We start from the raw sequence: 22961 nt of genomic DNA, 5'->3' as shown, positions 1-22961 counted from the left end.
GTCAGTAGCATAGTAGCATAACAGCAGATCACGGACCACTGTCAATCAGATGCTTGCCTTGCCGTCCATCCATCCATCTATCTATCTATCTATCTATCTAGCTATCTATCTAGCTATTTAGCTAGCTATCAATCTATGACTCTCAATATCTAACTCTCTTGCTTGCTATCGCTCCCCCAATGGTCACGTATGTTGCATTCAACGACAAAGAAAATCATGTCTTGGATATGATTTCTGGCAACTGTGAAGGAACTGCACGACTGCAGCAAGCACAACACCTCCGTCTGTGTCTGTGGCGCAATCGGTCAGCGTGTTCGGCTGTTAACCGAAAGGATGGTGGTTTGAATCCACCCAGGGACGGCCCACTTTTCCCCCCGCCCCTTGTTATTGTTTCTACTTCTGGCGGTCACCTTGCCAGACTGCGGCTACAGTAACCTTAAGCTGCTTGCTGCGGACGGCCATCTTGGAAAAATGTATTGAGTGTTTCGAAACTTCCTTTCCATTGCCTAGGCCAACATAAACCAAGGCACTGCTAGGAGTCGAACCCAGGGTTTCCTGTTTACGAGACAGGCACTTTGACCAACTAAGCCACGGTGCCAGGACTCTCCCATTCCCCAGTGCCTACACTCAGGCGTAAGAAACAAAACAAAACAAAACAAAACAAAACAAAACAAAACAAAACAAAACAAAACAAAACAAAACAAAACAAAACAAAACAAAACAAAATCTGGATGCAGGCTGCAACAAAGGAAGCACACAGAGGTGAAAACGTAAGGTTGACGGGAGCAACAAGCTCCCTGTTGCGACTGTCCAGGGGCGGCAATGGGAATTGGACGTTAGGTAAGTAGCATAGTAGCATAACAGCAGATCACGGACCACTGTCAATCAGATGCTTGCCTTTCCGTCCATCCATCCATCTATCTATCTATCTATCTTTGACTCTCGATATCTAACTCTCTTGCTTGCTATCGCTCCCCCAATGGTCAGTAGCATAGTAGCATAACAGCAGATCACGGACCACTGTCAATCAGATGCTTGCCTTGCCGTCCATCCATCCATCTATCTATCTATCTATCTATGACTCTCGATATCTAACTCTCTTGCTTGCTATCGCTCCCCCAATGGTCAGTAGCATAGTAGCATAACAGCAGATCACGGACCACTGTCAATCAGATGCTTGCCTTGCCGTCCATCCATCCATCTATCTATCTATCTAGCTATTTAGCTAGCTATCAATCTATGACTCTCAATATCTAACTCTCTTGCTTGCTATCGCTCCCCCAATGGTCACGTATGTTGCATTCAACGACAAAGAAAATCGTGTGCTGGAAATGATTTCTGGCAACTGTGAAGGAACTGCACGACTGCAGCAAGCACAACACCTCCGTCTGTGTCTGTGGTGCAATCGGTCAGCGTGTTCGGCTGTTAACCGAAAGGATGGTGGTTTGAATCCACCCAGGGACGGCCCACTTTTCCCCCCACCCCTTGTTATTGTTTCTACTTCTGGCGGTCACCTTGCCAGACTGCGGCTACAGTAACCTTAAGCTGCTTGCTGCGGACGGCCATCTTGGAAAAATGTATTGAGTGTTTCTAAACTTCCTTTCCATTGCCTAGGCCAACATAAACCAAGGCACTGCTAGGAGTCGAACCCAGGGTTTCCTGTTTACGAGACAGGCGCTTTGACCAACTAAGCCATGGTGCCAGGACTCTCCCATTCCCCAGTGCCTACACTCAGGCGTAAGAAACAAAACAAAACAAAACAAAACAAAACAAAACAAAACAAAACAAAACAAAACAAAACAAAACAAAACAAAACAAAACAAAACAAAACAAAACAAAACAAAACAAAACAAAACAAAATCTGGATGCAGGCTGCAACAAAGGAAGCACACAGAGGTGAAAACGTAAGGCTGACGGGAGCAACAAGCTCCCTGTTGCGACTGTACAGGGGCGGCAATGGGAATTGGACGTTAGGTAAGTAGCATAGTAGCATAACAGCAGATCACGGACCACTGTCAATCAGATGCTTGCCTTGCCGTCCATCCATCCATCTATCTATCTATCTATCTATGACTCTTGATATCTAACTCTCTTGCTTGCTATCGCTACCCCAATGGTCAGTAGAATAGTAGCATATCAGCAGATCATGGACCACAGTCAATCAGATGCTTGCCTTGCCGTCCATCCATCCATCTATCTATCTATCTATCTATCTAGCTATCTATCTAGCTATTTAGCTAGCTATCAATCTATGACTCTCAATATCTAACTCTCTTGCTTGCTATCGCTCCCCCAATGGTCACGTATGTTGCATTCAACGACAAAGAAAATCATGTGCTGGAAATGATTTCTGGCAACTGTGAAGGAACTGCACGACTGCAGCAAGCACAACACCTCCGTCTGTGTCTGTGGCGCAATCGGTCAGCGTGTTCGGCTGTTAACCGAAAGGATGGTGGTTTGAATCCACCCAGGGACGGCCCACTTTTCCCCCCGCCCCTTGTTATTGTTTCTACTTCTGGCGGTCACCTTGCCAGACTGCGGCTACAGTAACCTTAAGCTGCTTGCTGCGGACGGCCATCTTGGAAAAATGTATTGAGTGTTTAGAAACTTCCTTTCCATTGCCTAGGCCAACATAAACCAAGGCACTGCTAGGAGTCGAACCCAGGGTTTCCTGTTTACGAGACAGGCGCTTTGACCAACTAAGCCACGGTGCCAGGACTCTCCCATTCCCCAGTGCCTACACTCAGGCGTAAGAAACAAAACAAAACAAAACAAAACAAAACAAAACAAAACAAAACAAAACAAAACAAAACAAAACAAAACAAAACAAAACAAAACAAAACAAAACAAAACAAAACAAAATCTGGATGCAGGCTGCAACAAAGGAAGCACACAGAGGTGAAAACGTAAGGTTGACGGGAGCAACAAGCTCCCTGTTGCGACTGTCCAGGGGCGGCAATGGGAATTGGACGTTAGGTAAGTAGCATAGTAGCATAACAGCAGATCACGGACCACTGTCAATCAGATGCTTGCCTTTCCGTCCATCCATCCATCTATCTATCTATCTATCTTTGACTCTCGATATCTAACTCTCTTGCTTGCTATCGCTCCCCCAATGGTCAGTAGCATAGTAGCATAACAGCAGATCACGGACCACTGTCAATCAGATGCTTGCCTTGCCGTCCATCCATCCATCTATCTATCTATCTATCTATGACTCTCGATATCTAACTCTCTTGCTTGCTATCGCTCCCCCAATGGTCAGTAGCATAGTAGCATAACAGCAGATCACGGACCACTGTCAATCAGATGCTTGCCTTGCCGTCCATCCATCCATCTATCTATCTATCTAGCTATTTAGCTAGCTATCAATCTATGACTCTCAATATCTAACTCTCTTGCTTGCTATCGCTCCCCCAATGGTCACGTATGTTGCATTCAACGACAAAGAAAATCGTGTGCTGGAAATGATTTCTGGCAACTGTGAAGGAACTGCACGACTGCAGCAAGCACAACACCTCCGTCTGTGTCTGTGGTGCAATCGGTCAGCGTGTTCGGCTGTTAACCGAAAGGATGGTGGTTTGAATCCACCCAGGGACGGCCCACTTTTCCCCCCACCCCTTGTTATTGTTTCTACTTCTGGCGGTCACCTTGCCAGACTGCGGCTACAGTAACCTTAAGCTGCTTGCTGCGGACGGCCATCTTGGAAAAATGTATTGAGTGTTTCTAAACTTCCTTTCCATTGCCTAGGCCAACATAAACCAAGGCACTGCTAGGAGTCGAACCCAGGGTTTCCTGTTTACGAGACAGGCGCTTTGACCAACTAAGCCATGGTGCCAGGACTCTCCCATTCCCCAGTGCCTACACTCAGGCGTAAGAAACAAAACAAAACAAAACAAAACAAAACAAAACAAAACAAAACAAAACAAAACAAAACAAAACAAAACAAAACAAAACAAAACAAAACAAAACAAAACAAAACAAAACAAAATCTGGATGCAGGCTGCAACAAAGGAAGCACACAGAGGTGAAAACGTAAGGCTGACGGGAGCAACAAGCTCCCTGTTGCGACTGTACAGGGGCGGCAATGGGAATTGGACGTTAGGTAAGTAGCATAGTAGCATAACAGCAGATCACGGACCACTGTCAATCAGATGCTTGCCTTGCCGTCCATCCATCCATCTATCTATCTATCTATCTATGACTCTTGATATCTAACTCTCTTGCTTGCTATCGCTACCCCAATGGTCAGTAGAATAGTAGCATATCAGCAGATCATGGACCACAGTCAATCAGATGCTTGCCTTGCCGTCCATCCATCCATCTATCTATCTATCTATCTATCTAGCTATCTATCTAGCTATTTAGCTAGCTATCAATCTATGACTCTCAATATCTAACTCTCTTGCTTGCTATCGCTCCCCCAATGGTCACGTATGTTGCATTCAACGACAAAGAAAATCATGTGCTGGAAATGATTTCTGGCAACTGTGAAGGAACTGCACGACTGCAGCAAGCACAACACCTCCGTCTGTGTCTGTGGCGCAATCGGTCAGCGTGTTCGGCTGTTAACCGAAAGGATGGTGGTTTGAATCCACCCAGGGACGGCCCACTTTTCCCCCCGCCCCTTGTTATTGTTTCTACTTCTGGCGGTCACCTTGCCAGACTGCGGCTACAGTAACCTTAAGCTGCTTGCTGCGGACGGCCATCTTGGAAAAATGTATTGAGTGTTTAGAAACTTCCTTTCCATTGCCTAGGCCAACATAAACCAAGGCACTGCTAGGAGTCGAACCCAGGGTTTCCTGTTTACGAGACAGGCGCTTTGACCAACTAAGCCACGGTGCCAGGACTCTCCCATTCCCCAGTGCCTACACTCAGGCGTAAGAAACAAAACAAAACAAAACAAAACAAAACAAAACAAAACAAAACAAAACAAAACAAAACAAAACAAAACAAAACAAAACAAAACAAAACAAAACAAAACAAAACAAAACAAAACAAAACAAAACAAAACAAAACAAAATCTGGATGCAGGCTGCAACAAAGGAAGCACACAGAGGTGAAAACGTAAGGTTGACGGGAGCAACAAGCTCCCTGTTGCGACTGTCCAGGGGCGGCAATGGGAATTGGACGTTAGGTAAGTAGCATAGTAGCATAACAGCAGATCACGGACCACTGTCAATCAGATGCTTGCCTTTCCGTCCATCCATCCATCTATCTATCTATCTATCTTTGACTCTCGATATCTAACTCTCTTGCTTGCTATCGCTCCCCCAATGGTCAGTAGCATAGTAGCATAACAGCAGATCACGGACCACTGTCAATCAGATGCTTGCCTTGCCGTCCATCCATCCATCTATCTATCTATCTATCTATGACTCTCGATATCTAACTCTCTTGCTTGCTATCGCTCCCCCAATGGTCAGTAGCATAGTAGCATAACAGCAGATCACGGACCACTGTCAATCAGATGCTTGCCTTGCCGTCCATCCATCCATCTATCTATCTATCTATCTATGACTCTCGATATCTAACTCTCTTGCTTGCTATCGCTCCCCCAATGGTCAGTAGCATAGTAGCATAACAGCAGATCACGGACCACTGTCAATCAGATGCTTGCCTTGCCGTCCATCCATCCATCTATCTATCTATCTATCTATGACTCTCGATATCTAACTCTCTTGCTTGCTATCGCTCCCCCAATGGTCAGTAGCATAGTAGCATAACAGCAGATCACGGACCACTGTCAATCAGATGCTTGCCTTGCCGTCCATCCATCCATCTATCTATCTATCTAGCTATTTAGCTAGCTATCAATCTATGACTCTCAATATCTAACTCTCTTGCTTGCTATCGCTCCCCCAATGGTCACGTATGTTGCATTCAACGACAAAGAAAATCGTGTGCTGGAAATGATTTCTGGCAACTGTGAAGGAACTGCACGACTGCAGCAAGCACAACACCTCCGTCTGTGTCTGTGGTGCAATCGGTCAGCGTGTTCGGCTGTTAACCGAAAGGATGGTGGTTTGAATCTACCCAGGGACGGCCCACTTTTCCCCCCGCCCCTTGTTATTGTTTCTACTTCTGGCGGTCACCTTGCCAGACTGCGGCTACAGTAACCTTAAGCTGCTTGCTGCGGACGGCCATCTTGGAAAAATGTATTGAGCGTTTAGAAACTTCCTTTCCATTGCCTAGGCCAACATAAACCAAGGCACTGCTAGGAGTCGAACCCAGGGTTTCCTGTTTACGAGACAGGCGCTTTGACCAACTAAGCCACGGTGCCAGGACTCTCCCATTCCCCAGTGCCTACACTCAGGCATAAGAAACAAAACAAAACAAAACAAAACAAAACAAAACAAAACAAAACAAAACAAAACAAAACAAAACAAAACAAAACAAAACAAAACAAAACAAAACAAAACAAAACAAAATCTGGATGCAGGCTGCAACAAAGGAAGCACACAGAGGTGAAAACGTAAGGCTGACGGGAGCAACAAGCTCCCTGTTGCGACTGTACAGGGGCGGCAATGGGAATTGGACGTTAGGTAAGTAGCATAGTAGCATAACAGCAGATCACGGACCACTGTCAATCAGATGCTTGCCTTTCCGTCCATCCATCCATCTATCTATCTATCTATCTTTGACTCTCGATATCTAACTCTCTTGCTTGCTATCGCTCCCCCAATGGTCAGTAGCATAGTAGCATAACAGCAGATCACGGACCACTGTCAATCAGATGCTTGCCTTGCCGTCCATCCATCCATCTATCTATCTATCTATCTATGACTCTCGATATCTAACTCTCTTGCTTGCTATCGCTCCCCCAATGGTCAGTAGCATAGTAGCATAACAGCAGATCACGGACCACTGTCAATCAGATGCTTGCCTTGCCGTCCATCCATCCATCTATCTATCTATCTATCTATGACTCTCGATATCTAACTCTCTTGCTTGCTATCGCTCCCCCAATGGTCAGTAGCATAGTAGCATAACAGCAGATCACGGACCACTGTCAATCAGATGCTTGCCTTGCCGTCCATCCATCCATCTATCTATCTATCTAGCTATTTAGCTAGCTATCAATCTATGACTCTCAATATCTAACTCTCTTGCTTGCTATCGCTCCCCCAATGGTCACGTATGTTGCATTCAACGACAAAGAAAATCGTGTGCTGGAAATGATTTCTGGCAACTGTGAAGGAACTGCACGACTGCAGCAAGCACAACACCTCCGTCTGTGTCTGTGGTGCAATCGGTCAGCGTGTTCGGCTGTTAACCGAAAGGATGGTGGTTTGAATCTACCCAGGGACGGCCCACTTTTCCCCCCGCCCCTTGTTATTGTTTCTACTTCTGGCGGTCACCTTGCCAGACTGCGGCTACAGTAACCTTAAGCTGCTTGCTGCGGACGGCCATCTTGGAAAAATGTATTGAGCGTTTAGAAACTTCCTTTCCATTGCCTAGGCCAACATAAACCAAGGCACTGCTAGGAGTCGAACCCAGGGTTTCCTGTTTACGAGACAGGCGCTTTGACCAACTAAGCCACGGTGCCAGGACTCTCCCATTCCCCAGTGCCTACACTCAGGCATAAGAAACAAAACAAAACAAAACAAAACAAAACAAAACAAAACAAAACAAAACAAAACAAAACAAAACAAAACAAAACAAAACAAAACAAAACAAAACAAAACAAAACAAAACAAAACAAAACAAAATCTGGATGCAGGCTGCAACAAAGGAAGCACACAGAGGTGAAAACGTAAGGTTGACGGGAGCAACAAGCTCCCTGTTGCGACTGTACAGGGGCGGCAATGGGAATTGGACGTTAGGTAAGTAGCATAGTAGCATAACAGCAGATCACGGACCACTGTCAATCAGATGCTTGCCTTTCCGTCCATCCATCCATCTATCTATCTATCTATCTTTGACTCTCGATATCTTACTCTCTTGCTTGCTATCGCTCCCCCAATGGTCAGTAGCATAGTAGCATAACAGCAGATCACGGACCACTGTCAATCAGATGCTTGCCTTGCCGTCCATCCATCCATCTATCTATCTATCTATCTATGACTCTCGATATCTAACTCTCTTGCTTGCTATCGCTCCCCCAATGGTCAGTAGCATAGTAGCATAACAGCAGATCACGGACCACTGTCAATCAGATGCTTGCCTTGCCGTCCATCCATCCATCTATCTATCTATCTATCTATGACTCTCGATATCTAACTCTCTTGCTTGCTATCGCTCCCCCAATGGTCAGTAGCATAGTAGCATAACAGCAGATCACGGACCACTGTCAATCAGATGCTTGCCTTGCCGTCCATCCATCCATCTATCTATCTATCTATCTATGACTCTTGATATCTAACTCTCTTGCTTGCTATCGCTACCCCAATGGTCAGTAGAATAGTAGCATATCAGCAGATCATGGACCACAGTCAATCAGATGCTTGCCATGCCGTCCATCCATCCATCTATCTATCTATCTATCTATCTAGCTATTTAGCTAGCTATCAATCTATGACTCTCAATATCTAACTCTCTTGCTTGCTATCGCTCCCCCAATGGTCACGTATGTTGCATTCAACGACAAAGAAAATCGTGTGCTGGAAATGATTTCTGGCAACTGTGAAGGAACTGCACGACTGCAGCAAGCACAACACCTCCGTCTGTGTCTGTGGCGCAATCGGTCAGCGTGTTCGGCTGTTAACCGAAAGGATGGTGGTTTGAATCCACCCAGGGACGGCCCACTTTTCCCCCCGCCCCTTGTTATTGTTTCTACTTCTGGCGGTCACCTTGCCAGACTGCGGCTACAGTAACGTTAAGCTGCTTGCTGCGGACGGCCATCTTGGAAAAATGTATTGAGCGTTTTGAAACTTCCTTTCCATTGCCTAGGCCAACATAAACCAAGGCACTGCTAGGAGTAGAACCCAGGGTTTCCTGTTTACGAGACAGGCGCTTTGACCAACTAAGCCACGGTGCCAGGACTCTCCCATTCCCCAGTGCCTACACTCAGGCGTAAGAAACAAAACAAAACAAAAAACAAAACAAAACAAAACAAAACAAAACAAAACAAAACAAAACAAAACAAAACAAAACAAAACAAAACAAAATCTGGATGCAGGCTGCAACAAAGGAAGCACACAGAGGTGAAAACGTAAGGTTGACGGGAGCAACAAGCTCCCTGTTGCGACTGTACAGGGGCGGCAATGGGAATTGGACGTTAGGTAAGTAGCATAGTAGCATAACAGCAGATCACGGACCACTGTCAATCAGATGCTTGCCTTTCCGTCCATCCATCCATCTATCTATCTATCTATCTTTGACTCTCGATATCTTACTCTCTTGCTTGCTATCGCTCCCCCAATGGTCAGTAGCATAGTAGCATAACAGCAGATCACGGACCACTGTCAATCAGATGCTTGCCTTGCCGTCCATCCATCCATCTATCTATCTATCTATCTATGACTCTCGATATCTAACTCTCTTGCTTGCTATCGCTCCCCCAATGGTCAGTAGCATAGTAGCATAACAGCAGATCACGGACCACTGTCAATCAGATGCTTGCCTTGCCGTCCATCCATCCATCTATCTATCTATCTATCTATGACTCTCGATATCTAACTCTCTTGCTTGCTATCGCTCCCCCAATGGTCAGTAGCATAGTAGCATAACAGCAGATCACGGACCACTGTCAATCAGATGCTTGCCTTGCCGTCCATCCATCCATCTATCTATCTATCTATCTATGACTCTTGATATCTAACTCTCTTGCTTGCTATCGCTACCCCAATGGTCAGTAGAATAGTAGCATATCAGCAGATCATGGACCACAGTCAATCAGATGCTTGCCTTGCCGTCCATCCATCCATCTATCTATCTATCTATCTATCTATCTAGCTATTTAGCTAGCTATCAATCTATGACTCTCAATATCTAACTCTCTTGCTTGCTATCGCTCCCCCAATGGTCACGTATGTTGCATTCAACGACAAAGAAAATCGTGTGCTGGAAATGATTTCTGGCAACTGTGAAGGAACTGCACGACTGCAGCAAGCACAACACCTGTCTGTGGCGCAATCGGTCAGCGTGTTCGGCTGTTAACCGAAAGGATGGTGGTTTGAATCCACCCAGGGACGGCCCACTTTTCCCCCCGCCCCTTGTTATTGTTTCTACTTCTGGCGGTCACCTTGCCAGACTGCGGCTACAGTAACCTTAAGCTGTTTGCTGCGGACGGCCATCTTGGAAAAATGTATTGAGCGTTTAGAAACTTCCTTTCCATTGCCTAGGCCAACATAAACCAAGGCACTGCTAGGAGTCGAACCCAGGGTTTCCTGTTTACGAGACAGGCGCTTTGACCAACTAAGCCACGGTGCCAGGACTCTCCCATTCCCCAGTGCCTACACTCAGGCATAAGAAACAAAACAAAACAAAACAAAACAAAACAAAACAAAACAAAACAAAACAAAACAAAACAAAACAAAACAAAACAAAACAAAACAAAACAAAACAAAACAAAATCTGGATGCAGGCTGCAACAAAGGAAGCACACAGAGGTGAAAACGTAAGGCTGACGGGAGCAACAAGCTCCCTGTTGCGACTGTACAGGGGCGGCAATGGGAATTGGACGTTAGGTAAGTAGCATAGTAGCATAACAGCAGATCACGGACCACTGTCAATCAGATGCTTGCCTTTCCGTCCATCCATCCATCTATCTATCTATCTATCTTTGACTCTCGATATCTAACTCTCTTGCTTGCTATCGCTCCCCCAATGGTCAGTAGCATAGTAGCATAACAGCAGATCACAGACCACTGTCAATCAGATGCTTGCCTTGCAGTCCATCCATCCATCTATCTATCTATCTATCTATGACTCTCGATATCTAACTCTCTTGCTTGCTATCGCTCCCCCAATGGTCAGTAGCATAGTAGCATAACAGCAGATCACGGACCACTGTCAATCAGATGCTTGCCTTGCCGTCCATCCATCCATCTATCTATCTATCTATCTATGACTCTCGATATCTAACTCTCTTGCTTGCTATCGCTCCCCCAATGGTCAGTAGCATAGTAGCATAACAGCAGATCACGGACCACTGTCAATCAGATGCTTGCCTTGCCGTCCATCCATCCATCTATCTATCTATCTATGACTCTCGATATCTAATTCTCTTGCTTGCTATCGCTCCCCCAATGGTCAGTAGCATAGTAGCATAACAGCAGATCACGGACCACTGTCAATCAGATGCTTGCCTTGCCGTCCATCCATCCATCTATCTATCTATCTATCTATGACTCTTGATATCTAACTCTCTTGCTTGCTATCGCTACCCCAATGGTCAGTAGAATAGTAGCATATCAGCAGATCATGGACCACAGTCAATCAGATGCTTGCCTTGCCGTCCATCCATCCATCTATCTATCTATCTATCTATCTAGCTATTTAGCTAGCTATCAATCTATGACTCTCAATATCTAACTCTCTTGCTTGCTATCGCTCCCCCAATGGTCACGCATGTTGCATTCAACGACAAAGAAAATCGTGTGCTGGAAATGATTTCTGGCAACTGTGAAGGAACTGCACGACTGCAGCAAGCACAACACCTCTGTCTGTGGCGCAATCGGTCAGCGTGTTCGGCTGTTAACCGAAAGGATGGTGGTTTGAATCCACCCAGGGACGGCCCACTTTTCCCCCCGCCCCTTGTTATTGTTTCTACTTCTGGCGGTCACCTTGCCAGACTGCGGCTACAGTAACCTTAAGCTGCTTGCTGCGGACGGCCATCTTGGAAAAATGTATTGAGCGTTTAGAAACTTCCTTTCCATTGCCTAGGCCAACATAAACCAAGGCACTGCTAGGAGTCGAACCCAGGGTTTCCTGTTTACGAGACAGGCGCTTTGACCAACTAAGCCACGGTGCCAGGACTCTCCCATTCCCCAGTGCCTACACTCAGGCGTAAGAAACAAAACAAAACAAAACAAAACAAAACAAAACAAAACAAAACAAAACAAAACAAAACAAAACAAAACAAAACAAAACAAAACAAAACAAAACAAAACAAAACAAAATCTGGATGCAGGCTGCAACAAAGGAAGCACACAGAGGTGAAAACGTAAGGTTGACGGGAGCAACAAGCTCCCTGTTGCGACTGTACAGGGGCGGCAATGGGAATTGGACGTTAGGTAAGTAGCATAGTAGCATAACAGCAGATCACGGACCACTGTCAATCAGATGCTTGCCTTTCCGTCCATCCATCCATCTATCTATCTATCTATCTTTGACTCTCGATATCTTACTCTCTTGCTTGCTATCGCTCCCCCAATGGTCAGTAGCATAGTAGCATAACAGCAGATCACGGACCACTGTCAATCAGATGCTTGCCTTGCCGTCCATCCATCCATCTATCTATCTATCTATCTATGACTCTCGATATCTAACTCTCTTGCTTGCTATCGCTCCCCCAATGGTCAGTAGCATAGTAGCATAACAGCAGATCACGGACCACTGTCAATCAGATGCTTGCCTTGCCGTCCATCCATCCATCTATCTATCTATCTATGACTCTCGATATCTAATTCTCTTGCTTGCTATCGCTCCCCCAATGGTCAGTAGCATAGTAGCATAACAGCAGATCACGGACCACTGTCAATCAGATGCTTGCCTTGCCGTCCATCCATCCATCTATCTATCTATCTATCTATGACTCTTGATATCTAACTCTCTTGCTTGCTATCGCTACCCCAATGGTCAGTAGAATAGTAGCATATCAGCAGATCATGGACCACAGTCAATCAGATGCTTGCCTTGCCGTCCATCCATCCATCTATCTATCTATCTATCTATCTAGCTATTTAGCTAGCTATCAATCTATGACTCTCAATATCTAACTCTCTTGCTTGCTATCGCTCCCCCAATGGTCACGTATGTTGCATTCAACGACAAAGAAAATCGTGTGCTGGAAATGATTTCTGGCAACTGTGAAGGAACTGCACGACTGCAGCAAGCACAACACCTCCGTCTGTGTCTGTGGCGCAATCGGTCAGCGTGTTCGGCTGTTAACCGAAAGGATGGTGGTTTGAATCCACCCAGGGACGGCCCACTTTTCCCCCCGCCCCTTGTTATTGTTTCTACTTCTGGCGGTCACCTTGCCAGACTGCGGCTACAGTAACCTTAAGCTGCTTGCTGCGGACGGCCATCTTGGAAAAATGTATTGAGCGTTTAGAAACTTCCTTTCCATTGCCTAGGCCAACATAAACCAAGGCACTGCTAGGAGTCGAACCCAGGGTTTCCTGTTTACGAGACAGGCGCTTTGACCAACTAAGCCACGGTGCCAGGACTCTCCCATTCCCCAGTGCCTACACTCAGGCGTATGAAACAAAACAAAACAAAACAAAACAAAACAAAACAAAACAAACCAAAACAAACCAAAACAAAACAAAACAAAACAAAACAAAACAAAATCTGGATGCAGGCTGCAACAAAGGAAGCACACAGAGGTGAAAACGTAAGGTTGACGGGAGCAACAAGCTCCCTGTTGCGACTGTCCAGGGGCGGCAATGGGAATTGGACGTTAGGTAAGTAGCATAGTAGCATAACAGCAGATCACGGACCACTGTCAATCAGATGCTTGCCTTTCCGTCCATCCATCCATCTATCTATCTATCTATCTTTGACTCTCGATATCTAACTCTCTTGCTTGCTATCGCTCCCCCAATGGTCAGTAGCATAGTAGCATAACAGCAGATCACAGACCACTGTCAATCAGATGCTTGCCTTGCAGTCCATCCATCCATCTATCTATCTATCTATCTATGACTCTCGATATCTAACTCTCTTGCTTGCTATCGCTCCCCCAATGGTCAGTAGCATAGTAGCATAACAGCAGATCACGGACCACTGTCAATCAGATGCTTGCCTTGCCGTCCATCCATCCATCTATCTATCTATCTAGCTATTTAGCTAGCTATCAATCTATGACTCTCAATATCTAACTCTCTTGCTTGCTATCGCTCCCCCAATGGTCACGTATGTTGCATTCAACGACAAAGAAAATCGTGTGCTGGAAATGATTTCTGGCAACTGTGAAGGAACTGCACGACTGCAGCAAGCACAACACCTCCGTCTGTGTCTGTGGTGCAATCGGTCAGCGTGTTCGGCTGTTAACCGAAAGGATGGTGGTTTGAATCTACCCAGGGACGGCCCACTTTTCCCCCCGCCCCTTGTTATTGTTTCTACTTCTGGCGGTCACCTTGCCAGACTGCGGCTACAGTAACCTTAAGCTGCTTGCTGCGGACGGCCATCTTGGAAAAATGTATTGAGCGTTTAGAAACTTCCTTTCCATTGCCTAGGCCAACATAAACCAAGGCACTGCTAGGAGTCGAACCCAGGGTTTCCTGTTTACGAGACAGGCGCTTTGACCAACTAAGCCACGGTGCCAGGACTCTCCCATTCCCCAGTGCCTACACTCAGGCATAAGAAACAAAACAAAACAAAACAAAACAAAACAAAACAAAACAAAACAAAACAAAACAAAACAAAACAAAACAAAACAAAACAAAACAAAACAAAACAAAACAAAACAAAACAAAACAAAACAAAACAAAATCTGGATGCAGGCTGCAACAAAGGAAGCACACAGAGGTGAAAACGTAAGGCTGACGGGAGCAACAAGCTCCCTGTTGCGACTGTACAGGGGCGGCAATGGGAATTGGACGTTAGGTAAGTAGCATAGTAGCATAACAGCAGATCACAGACCACTGTCAATCAGATGCTTGCATTGCAGTCCATCCATCCATCTATCTATCTATCTATCTATGACTCTCGATATCTAACTCTCTTGCTTGCTATCGCTCCCCCAATGGTCAGTAGCATAGTAGCATAACAGCAGATCACGGACCACTGTCAATCAGATGCTTGCCTTGCCGTCCATCCATCCATCTATCTATCTATCTATCTATGACTCTCGATATCTAACTCTCTTGCTTGCTATCGCTCCCCCAATGGTCAGTAGCATAGTAGCATAACAGCAGATCACGGACCACTGTCAATCAGATGCTTGCCTTGCCGTCCATCCATCCATCTATCTATCTATCTATGACTCTCGATATCTAATTCTCTTGCTTGCTATCGCTCCCCCAATGGTCAGTAGCATAGTAGCATAACAGCAGATCACGGACCACTGTCAATCAGATGCTTGCCTTGCCGTCCATCCATCCATCTATCTATCTATCTATCTATGACTCTTGATATCTAACTCTCTTGCTTGCTATCGCTACCCCAATGGTCAGTAGAATAGTAGCATATCAGCAGATCATGGACCACAGTCAATCAGATGCTTGCCTTGCCGTCCATCCATCCATCTATCTATCTATCTATCTATCTAGCTATTTAGCTAGCTATCAATCTATGACTCTCAATATCTAACTCTCTTGCTTGCTATCGCTCCCCCAATGGTCACGTATGTTGCATTCAACGACAAAGAAAATCGTGTGCTGGAAATGATTTCTGGCAACTGTGAAGGAACTGCACGACTGCAGCAAGCACAACACCTCCGTCTGTGTCTGTGGCGCAATCGGTCAGCGTGTTCGGCTGTTAACCGAAAGGATGGTGGTTTGAATCCACCCAGGGACGGCCCACTTTTCCCCCCGCCCCTTGTTATTGTTTCTACTTCTGGCGGTCACCTTGCCAGACTGCGGCTACAGTAACCTTAAGCTGCTTGCTGCGGACGGCCATCTTGGAAAAATGTATTGAGCGTTTAGAAACTTCCTTTCCATTGCCTAGGCCAACATAAACCAAGGCACTGCTAGGAGTCGAACCCAGGGTTTCCTGTTTACGAGACAGGCGCTTTGACCAACTAAGCCACGGTGCCAGGACTCTCCCATTCCCCAGTGCCTACACTCAGGCGTATGAAACAAAACAAAACAAAACAAAACAAAACAAAACAAAACAAACCAAAACAAACCAAAACAAAACAAAACAAAACAAAACAAAACAAAATCTGGATGCAGGCTGCAACAAAGGAAGCACACAGAGGTGAAAACGTAAGGTTGACGGGAGCAACAAGCTCCCTGTTGCGACTGTCCAGGGGCGGCAATGGGAATTGGACGTTAGGTAAGTAGCATAGTAGCATAACAGCAGATCACGGACCACTGTCAATCAGATGCTTGCCTTTCCGTCCATCCATCCATCTATCTATCTATCTATCTTTGACTCTCGATATCTAACTCTCTTGCTTGCTATCGCTCCCCCAATGGTCAGTAGCATAGTAGCATAACAGCAGATCACAGACCACTGTCAATCAGATGCTTGCCTTGCAGTCCATCCATCCATCTATCTATCTATCTATCTATGACTCTCGATATCTAACTCTCTTGCTTGCTATCGCTCCCCCAATGGTCAGTAGCATAGTAGCATAACAGCAGATCACGGACCACTGTCAATCAGATGCTTGCCTTGCCGTCCATCCATCCATCTATCTATCTATCTAGCTATTTAGCTAGCTATCAATCTATGACTCTCAATATCTAACTCTCTTGCTTGCTATCGCTCCCCCAATGGTCACGTATGTTGCATTCAACGACAAAGAAAATCGTGTGCTGGAAATGATTTCTGGCAACTGTGAAGGAACTGCACGACTGCAGCAAGCACAACACCTCCGTCTGTGTCTGTGGTGCAATCGGTCAGCGTGTTCGGCTGTTAACCGAAAGGATGGTGGTTTGAATCTACCCAGGGACGGCCCACTTTTCCCCCCGCCCCTTGTTATTGTTTCTACTTCTGGCGGTCACCTTGCCAGACTGCGGCTACAGTAACCTTAAGCTGCTTGCTGCGGACGGCCATCTTGGAAAAATGTATTGAGCGTTTAGAAACTTCCTTTCCATTGCCTAGGCCAACATAAACCAAGGCACTGCTAGGAGTCGAACCCAGGGTTTCCTGTTTACGAGACAGGCGCTTTGACCAACTAAGCCACGGTGCCAGGACTCTCCCATTCCCCAGTGCCTACACTCAGGCATAAGAAACAAAACAAAACAAAACAAAACAAAACAAAACAAAACAAAACAAAACAAAACAAAACAAAACAAAACAAAACAAAACAAAACAAAACAAAACAAAACAAAACAAAACAAAACAAAACAAAACAAAATCTGGATGCAGGCTGCAACAAAGGAAGCACACAGAGGTGAAAACGTAAGGCTGACGGGAGCAACAAGCTCCCTGTTGCGACTGTACAGGGGCGGCAATGGGAATTGGACGTTAGGTAAGTAGCATAGTAGCATAACAGCAGATCACGGACCACTGTCAATCAGATGCTTGCCTTTCCGTCCATCCATCCATCTATCTATCTATCTATCTTTGACTCTCGATATCTAACTCTCTTGCTTGCTATCGCTCCCCCAATGGTCAGTAGCATAGTAGCATAACAGCAGATCACAGACCACTGTCAATCAGATGCTTGCATTGCAGTCCATCCATCCATCTATCTATCTATCTATCTATGACTCTCGATATCTAACTCTCTTGCTTGCTATCGCTCCCCCAATGGTCAGTAGCATAGTAGCATAACAGCAGATCACGGACCACTGTCAATCAGATGCTTGCCTTGCCGTCCATCCATCCATCTATCTATCTATCTATCTATGACTCTCGATATCTAACTCTCTTGCTTGCTATCGCTCCCCCAATGGTCAGTAGCATAGTAGCATAACAGCAGATCACGGACCACTGTCAATCAGATGCTTGCCTTGCCGTCCATCCATCCATCTATCTATCTATCTATGACTCTCGATATCTAATTCTCTTGCTTGCTATCGCTCCCCCAATGGTCAGTAGCATAGTAGCATAACAGCAGATCACGGACCACTGTCAATCAGATGCTTGCCTTGCCGTCCATCCATCCATCTATCTATCTATCTATCTATGACTCTTGATATCTAACTCTCTTGCTTGCTATCGCTACCCCAATGGTCAGTAGAATAGTAGCATATCAGCAGATCATGGACCACAGTCAATCAGATGCTTGCCTTGCCGTCCATCCATCCATCTATCTATCTATCTATCTATCTAGCTATTTAGCTAGCTATCAATCTATGACTCTCAATATCTAACTCTCTTGCTTGCTATCGCTCCCCCAATGGTCACGTATGTTGCATTCAACGACAAAGAAAATCGTGTGCTGGAAATGATTTCTGGCAACTGTGAAGGAACTGCACGACTGCAGCAAGCACAACACCTCTGTCTGTGGCGCAATCGGTCAGCGTGTTCGGCTGTTAACCGAAAGGATGGTGGTTTGAATCCACCCAGGGACGGCCCACTTTTCCCCCCGCCCCTTGTTATTGTTTCTACTTCTGGCGGTCACCTTGCCAGACTGCGGCTACAGTAACCTTAAGCTGCTTGCTGCGGACGGCCATCTTGGAAAAATGTATTGAGCGTTTAGAAACTTCCTTTCCATTGCCTAGGCCAACATAAACCAAGGCACTGCTAGGAGTCGAACCCAGGGTTTCCTGTTTACGAGACAGGCGCTTTGACCAACTAAGCCACGGTGCCAGGACTCTCCCATTCCCCAGTGCCTACACTCAGGCGTAAGAAACAAAACAAAACAAAACAAAACAAAACAAAACAAAACAAAACAAAACAAAACAAAACAAAACAAAACAAAACAAAACAAAACAAAACAAAACAAAATCTGGATGCAGGCTGCAACAAAGGAAGCACACAGAGGTGAAAACGTAAGGTTGACGGGAGCAACAAGCTCCCTGTTGCGACTGTACAGGGGCGGCAATGGGAATTGGACGTTAGGTAAGTAGCATAGTAGCATAACAGCAGATCACGGACCACTGTCAATCAGATGCTTGCCTTTCCGTCCATCCATCCATCTATCTATCTATCTATCTTTGACTCTCGATATCTTACTCTCTTGCTTGCTATCGCTCCCCCAATGGTCAGTAGCATAGTAGCATAACAGCAGATCACGGACCACTGTCAATCAGATGCTTGCCTTGCCGTCCATCCATCCATCTATCTATCTATCTATCTATGACTCTCGATATCTAACTCTCTTGCTTGCTATCGCTCCCCCAATGGTCAGTAGCATAGTAGCATAACAGCAGATCACGGACCACTGTCAATCAGATGCTTGCCTTGCCGTCCATCCATCCATCTATCTATCTATCTATCTATGACTCTCGATATCTAACTCTCTTGCTTGCTATCGCTCCCCCAATGGTCAGTAGCATAGTAGCATAACAGCAGATCACGGACCACTGTCAATCAGATGCTTGCCTTGCCGTCCATCCATCCATCTATCTATCTATCTATCTATGACTCTTGATATCTAACTCTCTTGCTTGCTATCGCTACCCCAATGGTCAGTAGAATAGTAGCATATCAGCAGATCATGGACCACAGTCAATCAGATGCTTGCCTTGCCGTCCATCCATCCATCTATCTATCTATCTATCTAGCTATTTAGCTAGCTATCAATCTATGACTCTCAATATCTAACTCTCTTGCTTGCTATCGCTCCCCCAATGGTCACGTATGTTGCATTCAACGACAAAGAAAATCGTGTGCTGGAAATGATTTCTGGCAACTGTGAAGGAACTGCACGACTGCAGCAAGCACAACACCTCCGTCTGTGTCTGTGGCGCAATCGGTCAGCGTGTTCGGCTGTTAACCGAAAGGATGGTGGTTTGAATCCACCCAGGGACGGCCCACTTTTCCCCCCGCCCCTTGTTATTGTTTCTACTTCTGGCGGTCACCTTGCCAGACTGCGGCTACAGTAACCTTAAGCTGCTTGCTGCGGACGGCCATCTTGGAAAAATGTATTGAGCGTTTAGAAACTTCCTTTCCATTGCCTAGGCCAACATAAACCAAGGCACTGCTAGGAGTCGAACCCAGGGTTTCCTGTTTACGAGACAGACGCTTTGACCAACTAAGCCACGGTGCCAGGACTCTCCCATTCCCCAGTGCCTACACTCAGGCGTATGAAACAAAACAAAACAAAACAAAACAAAACAAAACAAAACAAAACAAAACAAAACAAACCAAAACAAACCAAAACAAAACAAAACAAAACAAAACAAAACAAAATCTGGATGCAGGCTGCAACAAAGGAAGCACACAGAGGTGAAAACGTAAGGTTGACGGGAGCAACAAGCTCCCTGTTGCGACTGTCCAGGGGCGGCAATGGGAATTGGACGTTAGGTAAGTAGCATAGTAGCATAACAGCAGATCACGGACCACTGTCAATCAGATGCTTGCCTTTCCGTCCATCCATCCATCTATCTATCTATCTATCTTTGACTCTCGATATCTAACTCTCTTGCTTGCTATCGCTCCCCCAATGGTCAGTAGCATAGTAGCATAACAGCAGATCACAGACCACTGTCAATCAGATGCTTGCCTTGCAGTCCATCCATCCATCTATCTATCTATCTATCTATGACTCTCGATATCTAACTCTCTTGCTTGCTATCGCTCCCCCAATGGTCAGTAGCATAGTAGCATAACAGCAGATCACGGACCACTGTCAATCAGATGCTTGCCTTGCCGTCCATCCATCCATCTATCTATCTATCTAGCTATTTAGCTAGCTATCAATCTATGACTCTCAATATCTAACTCTCTTGCTTGCTATCGCTCCCCCAATGGTCACGTATGTTGCATTCAACGACAAAGAAAATCGTGTGCTGGAAATGATTTCTGGCAACTGTGAAGGAACTGCACGACTGCAGCAAGCACAACACCTCCGTCTGTGTCTGTGGTGCAATCGGTCAGCGTGTTCGGCTGTTAACCGAAAGGATGGTGGTTTGAATCTACCCAGGGACGGCCCACTTTTCCCCCCGCCCCTTGTTATTGTTTCTACTTCTGGCGGTCACCTTGCCAGACTGCGGCTACAGTAACCTTAAGCTGCTTGCTGCGGACGGCCATCTTGGAAAAATGTATTGAGCGTTTAGAAACTTCCTTTCCATTGCCTAGGCCAACATAAACCAAGGCACTGCTAGGAGTCGAACCCAGGGTTTCCTGTTTACGAGACAGGCGCTTTGACCAACTAAGCCACGGTGCCAGGACTCTCCCTTTCCCCAGTGCCTACACTCAGGCATAAGAAACAAAACAAAACAAAACAAAACAAAACAAAACAAAACAAAACAAAACAAAACAAAACAAAACAAAACAAAACAAAACAAAACAAAATCTGGATGCAGGCTGCAACAAAGGAAGCACACAGAGGTGAAAACGTAAGGCTGACGGGAGCAACAAGCTCCCTGTTGCGACTGTACAGGGGCGGCAATGGGAATTGGACGTTAGGTAAGTAGCATAGTAGCATAACAGCAGATCACGGACCACTGTCAATCAGATGCTTGCCTTTCCGTCCATCCATCCATCTATCTATCTATCTATCTTTGACTCTCGATATCTAACTCTCTTGCTTGCTATCGCTCCCCCAATGGTCAGTAGCATAGTAGCATAACAGCAGATCACAGACCACTGTCAATCAGATGCTTGCATTGCAGTCCATCCATCCATCTATCTATCTATCTATCTATGACTCTCGATATCTAACTCTCTTGCTTGCTATCGCTCCCCCAATGGTCAGTAGCATAGTAGCATAACAGCAGATCACGGACCACTGTCAATCAGATGCTTGCCTTGCCGTCCATCCATCCATCTATCTATCTATCTATCTATGACTCTCGATATCTAACTCTCTTGCTTGCTATCGCTCCCCCAATGGTCAGTAGCATAGTAGCATAACAGCAGATCACGGACCACTGTCAATCAGATGCTTGCCTTGCCGTCCATCCATCCATCTATCTATCTATCTATGACTCTCGATATCTAATTCTCTTGCTTGCTATCGCTCCCCCAATGGTCAGTAGCATAGTAGCATAACAGCAGATCACGGACCACTGTCAATCAGATGCTTGCCTTGCCGTCCATCCATCCATCTATCTATCTATCTATCTATGACTCTTGATATCTAACTCTCTTGCTTGCTATCGCTACCCCAATGGTCAGTAGAATAGTAGCATATCAGCAGATCATGGACCACAGTCAATCAGATGCTTGCCTTGCCGTCCATCCATCCATCTATCTATCTATCTATCTATCTAGCTATTTAGCTAGCTATCAATCTATGACTCTCAATATCTAACTCTCTTGCTTGCTATCGCTCCCCCAATGGTCACGTATGTTGCATTCAACGACAAAGAAAATCGTGTGCTGGAAATGATTTCTGGCAACTGTGAAGGAACTGCACGACTGCAGCAAGCACAACACCTCTGTCTGTGGCGCAATCGGTCAGCGTGTTCGGCTGTTAACCGAAAGGATGGTGGTTTGAATCCACCCAGGGACGGCCCACTTTTCCCCCCGCCCCTTGTTATTGTTTCTACTTCTGGCGGTCACCTTGCCAGACTGCGGCTACAGTAACCTTAAGCTGCTTGCTGCGGACGGCCATCTTGGAAAAATGTATTGAGCGTTTAGAAACTTCCTTTCCATTGCCTAGGCCAACATAAACCAAGGCACTGCTAGGAGTCGAACCCAGGGTTTCCTGTTTACGAGACAGGCGCTTTGACCAACTAAGCCACGGTGCCAGGACTCTCCCATTCCCCAGTGCCTACACTCAGGCGTAAGAAACAAAACAAAACAAAACAAAACAAAACAAAACAAAACAAAACAAAACAAAACAAAACAAAACAAAACAAAACAAAACAAAACAAAACAAAACAAAACAAAACAAAACAAAATCTGGATGCAGGCTGCAACAAAGGAAGCACACAGAGGTGAAAACGTAAGGTTGACGGGAGCAACAAGCTCCCTGTTGCGACTGTACAGGGGCGGCAATGGGAATTGGACGTTAGGTAAGTAGCATAGTAGCATAACAGCAGATCACGGACCACTGTCAATCAGATGCTTGCCTTTCCGTCCATCCATCCATCTATCTATCTATCTATCTTTGACTCTCGATA

The 22961-nt window shown here is 45.7% G+C and overlaps 22 non-coding genes across 22 annotated transcripts; 7 read left to right on the top strand and 15 right to left on the bottom strand.

The window, feature by feature from the left end:
- Window positions 1-286: 286 nt before the first annotated feature.
- trnan-guu (transfer RNA asparagine (anticodon GUU)) lies at window positions 287-360 on the top strand. Its single transcript has one exon. It is a non-coding gene; the product is annotated as a tRNA-Asn (tRNA).
- Window positions 361-524: 164 nt separating this feature from the next.
- Window positions 525-598, bottom strand: trnat-cgu (transfer RNA threonine (anticodon CGU)). Its single transcript has one exon. It is a non-coding gene; the product is annotated as a tRNA-Thr (tRNA).
- Window positions 599-2402: 1804 nt separating this feature from the next.
- trnan-guu (transfer RNA asparagine (anticodon GUU)) lies at window positions 2403-2476 on the top strand. The gene has a single exon. It is a non-coding gene; the product is annotated as a tRNA-Asn (tRNA).
- Window positions 2477-2640: 164 nt separating this feature from the next.
- Window positions 2641-2714, bottom strand: trnat-cgu (transfer RNA threonine (anticodon CGU)). Its single transcript has one exon. It is a non-coding gene; the product is annotated as a tRNA-Thr (tRNA).
- A 1819-nt stretch (window positions 2715-4533) lies between these two features.
- On the top strand, window positions 4534-4607 carry trnan-guu (transfer RNA asparagine (anticodon GUU)). Its single transcript has one exon. It is a non-coding gene; the product is annotated as a tRNA-Asn (tRNA).
- A 164-nt stretch (window positions 4608-4771) lies between these two features.
- trnat-cgu (transfer RNA threonine (anticodon CGU)) lies at window positions 4772-4845 on the bottom strand. The gene has a single exon. It is a non-coding gene; the product is annotated as a tRNA-Thr (tRNA).
- A 1364-nt stretch (window positions 4846-6209) lies between these two features.
- Window positions 6210-6283, bottom strand: trnat-cgu (transfer RNA threonine (anticodon CGU)). The gene has a single exon. It is a non-coding gene; the product is annotated as a tRNA-Thr (tRNA).
- A 1192-nt stretch (window positions 6284-7475) lies between these two features.
- Window positions 7476-7549, bottom strand: trnat-cgu (transfer RNA threonine (anticodon CGU)). The gene has a single exon. It is a non-coding gene; the product is annotated as a tRNA-Thr (tRNA).
- A 1119-nt stretch (window positions 7550-8668) lies between these two features.
- On the top strand, window positions 8669-8742 carry trnan-guu (transfer RNA asparagine (anticodon GUU)). The gene has a single exon. It is a non-coding gene; the product is annotated as a tRNA-Asn (tRNA).
- A 1558-nt stretch (window positions 8743-10300) lies between these two features.
- On the bottom strand, window positions 10301-10374 carry trnat-cgu (transfer RNA threonine (anticodon CGU)). Its single transcript has one exon. It is a non-coding gene; the product is annotated as a tRNA-Thr (tRNA).
- A 1469-nt stretch (window positions 10375-11843) lies between these two features.
- trnat-cgu (transfer RNA threonine (anticodon CGU)) lies at window positions 11844-11917 on the bottom strand. The gene has a single exon. It is a non-coding gene; the product is annotated as a tRNA-Thr (tRNA).
- A 1100-nt stretch (window positions 11918-13017) lies between these two features.
- On the top strand, window positions 13018-13091 carry trnan-guu (transfer RNA asparagine (anticodon GUU)). The gene has a single exon. It is a non-coding gene; the product is annotated as a tRNA-Asn (tRNA).
- Window positions 13092-13255: 164 nt separating this feature from the next.
- trnat-cgu (transfer RNA threonine (anticodon CGU)) lies at window positions 13256-13329 on the bottom strand. The gene has a single exon. It is a non-coding gene; the product is annotated as a tRNA-Thr (tRNA).
- Window positions 13330-14359: 1030 nt separating this feature from the next.
- trnat-cgu (transfer RNA threonine (anticodon CGU)) lies at window positions 14360-14433 on the bottom strand. Its single transcript has one exon. It is a non-coding gene; the product is annotated as a tRNA-Thr (tRNA).
- Window positions 14434-15553: 1120 nt separating this feature from the next.
- trnan-guu (transfer RNA asparagine (anticodon GUU)) lies at window positions 15554-15627 on the top strand. The gene has a single exon. It is a non-coding gene; the product is annotated as a tRNA-Asn (tRNA).
- A 164-nt stretch (window positions 15628-15791) lies between these two features.
- trnat-cgu (transfer RNA threonine (anticodon CGU)) lies at window positions 15792-15865 on the bottom strand. The gene has a single exon. It is a non-coding gene; the product is annotated as a tRNA-Thr (tRNA).
- A 1030-nt stretch (window positions 15866-16895) lies between these two features.
- On the bottom strand, window positions 16896-16969 carry trnat-cgu (transfer RNA threonine (anticodon CGU)). Its single transcript has one exon. It is a non-coding gene; the product is annotated as a tRNA-Thr (tRNA).
- Window positions 16970-18463: 1494 nt separating this feature from the next.
- trnat-cgu (transfer RNA threonine (anticodon CGU)) lies at window positions 18464-18537 on the bottom strand. The gene has a single exon. It is a non-coding gene; the product is annotated as a tRNA-Thr (tRNA).
- Window positions 18538-19627: 1090 nt separating this feature from the next.
- trnan-guu (transfer RNA asparagine (anticodon GUU)) lies at window positions 19628-19701 on the top strand. Its single transcript has one exon. It is a non-coding gene; the product is annotated as a tRNA-Asn (tRNA).
- Window positions 19702-19865: 164 nt separating this feature from the next.
- trnat-cgu (transfer RNA threonine (anticodon CGU)) lies at window positions 19866-19939 on the bottom strand. The gene has a single exon. It is a non-coding gene; the product is annotated as a tRNA-Thr (tRNA).
- A 1045-nt stretch (window positions 19940-20984) lies between these two features.
- trnat-cgu (transfer RNA threonine (anticodon CGU)) lies at window positions 20985-21058 on the bottom strand. The gene has a single exon. It is a non-coding gene; the product is annotated as a tRNA-Thr (tRNA).
- A 1454-nt stretch (window positions 21059-22512) lies between these two features.
- Window positions 22513-22586, bottom strand: trnat-cgu (transfer RNA threonine (anticodon CGU)). The gene has a single exon. It is a non-coding gene; the product is annotated as a tRNA-Thr (tRNA).
- Window positions 22587-22961: the final 375 nt, after the last annotated feature.

The sequence above is a fragment of the Amia ocellicauda genome, chromosome 2 (genome assembly GCF_036373705.1).
Source record: "Amia ocellicauda isolate fAmiCal2 chromosome 2, fAmiCal2.hap1, whole genome shotgun sequence".
NCBI classification, from domain to species: domain Eukaryota; kingdom Metazoa; phylum Chordata; class Actinopteri; order Amiiformes; family Amiidae; genus Amia; species Amia ocellicauda.
Note: the sequence above shows the minus strand (reverse complement) of the source record. Positions and strands in the feature narration are given on the sequence as shown.